The following is a 6,004-nucleotide window of genomic DNA, read 5'->3' on the forward strand; positions in this document are numbered from 1 at the left end:
CGGTTCCGTCCGGGCCGACGCCCCTGGGCTCGGCGCTGCTCTGGGAGGACGGGCGGCCCCCGCCAGGCCCCCGCCCCGACTCCGAGCTGGTCGGTGAGGCCGGTGAGCGGGCTCCGCCGTCCCAGCGGCTGCAGTCGGAAGCCTGGAGGGCAGCCCGTCTTCCGTCTTCCCCTCCCGCAAGCCTCTTCCCGAGGGCCTGCCTGGCGGAGGCTGCTTCCAGGCGCACAGGCTAGAAGGGCAGGCGGGGGGGGGGGGGGGGTGCTGAGGGGCCCCAGTCCCGGGCATCCCTTCCGTGCGGTGCCTCCGCGTCCTCGCAGGGCGTTCTTGCCACGAGCCCTGCCCGGCAGCGGTACGGCCCTCGGATCCCCTACCCTGCCTCGGTAGGGTATGTGACCTATGTGACCTATTCTCTCATTCATTCGTTCTGCAAGGACCCTACCTCCACCTGTGGGGACACTGACGAGTTCTGGGAGTGCGGACCCACACCTGTCTCGGGGGACACGACTCACCAACACACCTTCTGAATGCACCTCCCTGCCTCCTACAGACACAAAGATCCTGCCACTCCTGAGGCAGTTTCGGGTCCAGAGCCCACCACCAAGAGAAAATTCCCGAGGCATCTCTGGTGCCCGATGGTGGTTTGGTTAACCAGGGGGATGGGCGGCTGATTGTATCCTGGGAGCTGGGGGAGGTCGGGGAAAGAACTCGGGTGCTCAAGAGGACCCGCGGGATCTTTGAGGCCTTGCCATCGCCCAGTTAAGGTTGTCTTTCCCTCTAGTAAAGCATTAGCATGAAGACAGTTGGGAGTTTCCTTCTGGAAGTTAGGCTGTTGTTAAGAATGCTTGTTTCTTGTAAATCACTGAGACACCGGTAAACAGGGAATCTGTCTTGCCAGGACTGTGATCTCTATAAGTTAACCCTTTGTTTTCCCTTCCCTCAGCCTTAGGGCGACCTGGAGAGCCTCAGGACCGTCACATGCACCGCACCCAGGACGGGCAGGGGCCTAGGGTGTCAGCTCGTCCTGGGTCCTCAGCTCGCCTGCTGTTCCTTCACCACCCTGAGCCCTCCAGAGACTTTCTGTATTGGAGTAAAACCCGTGTCGTCTTCCAAGGCCTTCCAGCCCCGCTGTGACCCGTGCACCTCAGTCTCCCATCACTGCTCCTTCTCTCTCAACTCTTAACTTCTTTGCCCTTCGCATAACCAGCCCAACATGTCCCTGCTCCTCCCGACAGTGACGTGGCACACACATGCAGCATGAGCTTTATCAGTGCCCAGCCATTCCTGAACAGATCCACACCCCTCCTCTCCCACTTCCAGCCTTTTTTTTTTTTTTCTCCTTAGGACTTTTCACTATGTGACCTCTTCTCTCATTTATTCATTCGTTGTCATCTATATCACCGTGACTATAGAGATTAGCTCCAATGGAAAATGTCTGTTTTGTTCTGTACCATATGCTCAGAGCATGGAACATGGCACATGGTAGGTGCTCTCTCTCTTTCCTGAGGCATAATTTACATAACAATTCACTGATTAAGTGTGCACTTCCATGAGTTTGAACAAAGGTACATAATCATGTAATCACTGATGTGGGAAGCAAAGGCAAAAGAAACATTGAACTTCCTTACTACTTCCAGACCACTGAGAGGTCCTTGAAACAGGCAGAGTGACCTTCGTCTAGGAGCTCAGCTGCCTCATGTTGACACTTTGCTCAGGGCAAGCCCAATCTTTCAGGACCCTGTGAGTCTACCTTAACTTACAGAAATCCCTTTGGAAACTTCCTTTATCTCTACTCCCCCTGAGATAGATGTCAGCGATCACCCTCCAGACACACAGCCCAGTGACACACATCTGAAGGGTCTCATGACAGGCTTTGCTAGACAGCAGTGAATGGCCTTCTAACAAGAGCTAGTGCCCTTGGGTCCTGGAAACCGTGTTTCCAAAATACAATGCCTTGGAGGCTTGTGCTCTCCCTTACCCCCTCCAACTTAAGAGTACGGAATCAGTCACCCTCATGACCCCCCTGAAGCTCTTTCTGCCCATGGGTCCTGTCCCCAGGCTGTAATAAAACCACCTTTTTGCACCACAGATTTCTCAATTCTTTCTTGACCATTTTTTTTAAGATCTTTTATTTATTTATTCACGAGAGATACACAGAGAGAGAGAGAGGGGCAGAGACACAGGCAGAGGGAGAAGCAGGCACCATGCAGGGAGCCTGATGTGGTGGGACTCATCCAGGGTCTCCAGGATCACGCCCTGGGCTGAAGGCAGCGCTAAACCGCTGTGCCACCGGGGCTGCCCCTTTCTCGACCATTTCTCCTGGACCCTAACATTTCCTACATCAATCACCACCACATTTGTGATTTAGAATCTGTCAACCTACTTCAATTAGGCTTTTTATTTTCCTATTATAAATGTTATTTTCTTAATTTGTAATTGTTCATTCCTCATATATGGCAATAGGATTGATTTGCATATATAGACATTATATCCTTTGACCATGCCAAACTCACTCATTTGTTCTAGCAGACACTTTGAGATTACTTGGGATCTTCTGTATAAGCAGTGTCAGTTTGCCCAGGTTTTGGTGACATTAACTTCATTAACTTCCATCACTTGCTAAGGTGGTAGCCAACAGGTTATCTTTCACCAGTATGAACTCCTGCATTTTAATTTTACTCAGCAAAAATTGATAAATTTTTATTTTATTCAGAATTTTAAAATTTGTTAACCACCAAGTTGTTTATTACCGATATGAATTCATGAATTTTTATTTTATTTCATTTATTTTCATCTTACCCTTTTTTATACTTTTTATTTTTAAGATTTTATTTATTCATGAGAGAGAGAGAGAGAGAGAGGCAGAGGGAGAAGCAGGCTCTCTGTAGGGAGCTCCCCATGGGGAGCCCAATGTGGGACTGGATCCCAGGACCGGGGATTAGGACCTGAGCCAAAGGCAGACGCTCAGCCACTGAGCCACCCAGGTGCTCCCGTTTTTATACTTTAAATGCAAACCTATTTAAATATTTACATTTCAGTGGCTCATCTAGGGGCCCCAGTCAGAGCCATCTCTGATGCTCAGGTATAATCCTTCCCACAGCAGGCAGGATGCGAGTTCCTTCTCCTGAGGGGGGCGGGGGAGGGGAGATCTGTGCAAACTTAAAGAAGTTGTGCAGATCAATTAACAGGACTATTCCCTACTCAGCTGTGGAGCTGTGAAGTGGGCATTGGCACTGCCCCAGCCTGGAGGTGGGGAGGAAGGGAGAGAGTGTGGGGGTCACTGGACACTGACCTGCTTCATGGCATTATTATGATTGTTCCTCCAAAGCCAACACCACAAGGAGGGAAAGGTAAGCAGTCTGAGATGCGGCACCCACTTCTTTTCCAAACATCACCTCTGAAATAGAACACGTTTGGCCCATCTCTCTGGCAAAGTTGAGGGGTGACCTTCACATTCCAGCTGTCCTTCCTGGGCTCCTGGCCTGCAGGCTGCTGTCCTCATTAGCCAGGCTCAGAAATAGATCCAAGAGAGAACAATTGGAACCCAGATCTTTCACTGGTCCAAAGGTGAAACAGCACATTGGATAATATTACAGAAGACCTGTAAATACATTTTTTAACATTCACCCACAAAATTTGAAAAATCATTAAAGCTGAAATAATCTAATTTTTTTAGTGAGCACGAGGGGACCGTAATTAATAGAAAACTGACAAGGGATTTGCATTCCTATTAATTTAATTACCGCAGTGGGAGCAGCTGCTCAGCACACCCAGCGGTAACTGGTAGATCATCCTTCCTTTTGAAAACTATCTCTTGTGATATCTTACCTATTATTTTTAGCTTTGCAACGAAGATGAATATGATTAAGGGATATAGCCAGAAGGAAAAGTAAAAAATTTTTTTCCAGGATCAGCAAATCTTTATTTTCAGACTTAAGAAAAAGACAGTCAGGCTCAGGTAGGTTTGGCTTCTCTGGGGGCTTGTTTGAAACGCAGAAGCATAAAGGTTTCTATCATTTCCATAAAATTAAGTCATCTGTTTTAAATTTTAGATTGCTATGATTCAGTTTTTTTTTTAAATGATAGTCACACAGAGAGAGAGAGAGAGAGGCAGAGGGAGAAGCAGGCTCCATGCACCAGGAGCCCGCGTGGGACTCAATCCCTGATCTCCAGGATCTCACCCTGGGCCAAAGGCAGGCGCCAAACCGCTGCGCCACCCACGGATCCCGATTCAGTATCTTTCTTAAAAACACAAGGGGGCGCCTGGGTGGCTCAGTCAATTAAGCATCTGCCTTCAGCTCAGGTCATGATCCCAGGGTCCTCTGATCAAGTCCCATGTCAGGCTCCCTGTTCAGTGGGGAGTCTGCTTCTTCTTCTCCCTCTGCCCGCCATTCCCCCTGCTTGTGCTCTCTCTCTCTGTCAAATAAAATCTTTTAAAAAATTAATCAATTGAGGGATCCCTGGGTGGCGCAGGGGTTTGGCGCCTGCCTTGGGCCCAGGGCGTGATCCTGGAGACCCGGGATTGAATCCCACGTCGGGCTCCCGGTGCATGGAGCCTGCTTCTCCCTCTGCCTGTGTCTCTGCCTCTCTCTCTCTCTCTGTGTGTGTGTGTGTGACTATCATAAATAAATAAAAATTAAAAAAATAATCAATTGAAATGTTGATACTGCTATTGATCTGCTTAGCCGGGGCAGAGAACGCTCTCCTCTGTCCTCTGGCACAGCATCAGTGGGAGGGTTGCCATGGTGACCCCGGGAGAGGCCGTTGTCCAATGTTGTACTTCACCCTGTAATTTCACCACAACCTCTTCTCGTAGGTCAGTTTGATGGGGCTGGTGAACAAAATCTTTATCAAAAACTCAAACGATGAATGCACTTCTCATATTTGTCACATTTGCAGATGGCCCTCTATTGGGTATTCTTTTTTTATTACTATTATTGGGTATTCTTACTTTCTCCTACGTATAACTCAAGAGACTATTTCTCCATCCTTTCTCCCTGTATTCCAAACGGAGGCACCCTGCACTGAATCTGAGATCATGAAATCCACCTTACTGATCCCTGTTCAGAAGGTGAGGCTAAGAGGAAGTGCATCTGAGAAGCACTTCTGTATTAGGTATCAGCCACAAATAAGGGAAGTGATTGACTCTTCTCTCTCTCTTTTTTTTAAGATTTTATTTATTTATTTATTTACTTACTTATTTACTTATTTATTTATTTGTTTATTTGAGAAAGAGAGCGAAAGGCAGAAAGAGAAACAAACTCCTCACTGAGCATGGAGCCCGATGTGGGGCTCAATCCCAGGACCCTGCGATCATGACCTGAGCTGAAGGCAGATGCTTAACCAACTGAGCCACCCAGGTGCCTCCAATTGGCTCTTCTTAATAGTGCTAATCTCAGTGAAAGACTTTAGAAGGCCCACATTTTTAATAAAAACATATAATCATAACATAAAGGAAAAAATATTAGCTTGAGTCTGGATATAAAAGTTCTAGTCCGGGATCCCTGGGTGGCGCAGCGGTTTAGCGCCTGCCTTTGGCCCAGGGCGTGATCCTGGAGACCCGGGATCGAATCCCACATCGGGCTCCCGGTGCATGGAGCCTGCTTCTCCCTCTGCCTGTGTCTCTGCCTCTCTCTCTCTCTGTGACTATCATAAATAAATACAAGTTAAAAAAAAATAAAAGTTCTAGTCCTAAGCAATAGTCTTAAGCATTTGGGAGAGCCACCCTAAACTTTTTGGATCACAGTTTTTATCACCAAAAGATGAAGTTAGATAACTTTTGATATTTTTGTCAAAAAACATATATTTGATCTAGTAATACACTTGCTTATATTTCCTTTGTTACTTTTTTAAAAAAAGATTTTATGTATTTATTCATGACAGACACAGAGAGAGGGGGTAGGCAGAGGGAGAAGCAGAGGGAGAAGCAGGCTCCCTGCAAGAAGCCCAATGTGGGACTCGATCCTGAGACTCTGGGATCACGACCCTGAGCCAAAGGCAAACACTC

At 47.7% G+C, this 6,004-nt stretch overlaps 1 protein-coding gene across 1 annotated transcript in view; it reads left to right on the plus strand.

The window, feature by feature from the left end:
• CARS2 (cysteinyl-tRNA synthetase 2, mitochondrial) overlaps window positions 1-2,085 on the plus strand; it is a 73,470-nt gene extending 71,385 nt beyond the window's left edge. Inside the window, exon 18 of the transcript XR_013355448.1 lies at window positions 941-2,085. The gene's annotated coding sequence lies outside the window, so the exon portion shown is untranslated. The remainder of the gene's footprint in view (window positions 1-940) is intronic.
• Window positions 2,086-6,004: the final 3,919 nt, after the last annotated feature.

Source organism: Canis aureus, chromosome 17 (assembly GCF_053574225.1).
Source record: "Canis aureus isolate CA01 chromosome 17, VMU_Caureus_v.1.0, whole genome shotgun sequence".
NCBI classification, from domain to species: domain Eukaryota; kingdom Metazoa; phylum Chordata; class Mammalia; order Carnivora; family Canidae; genus Canis; species Canis aureus.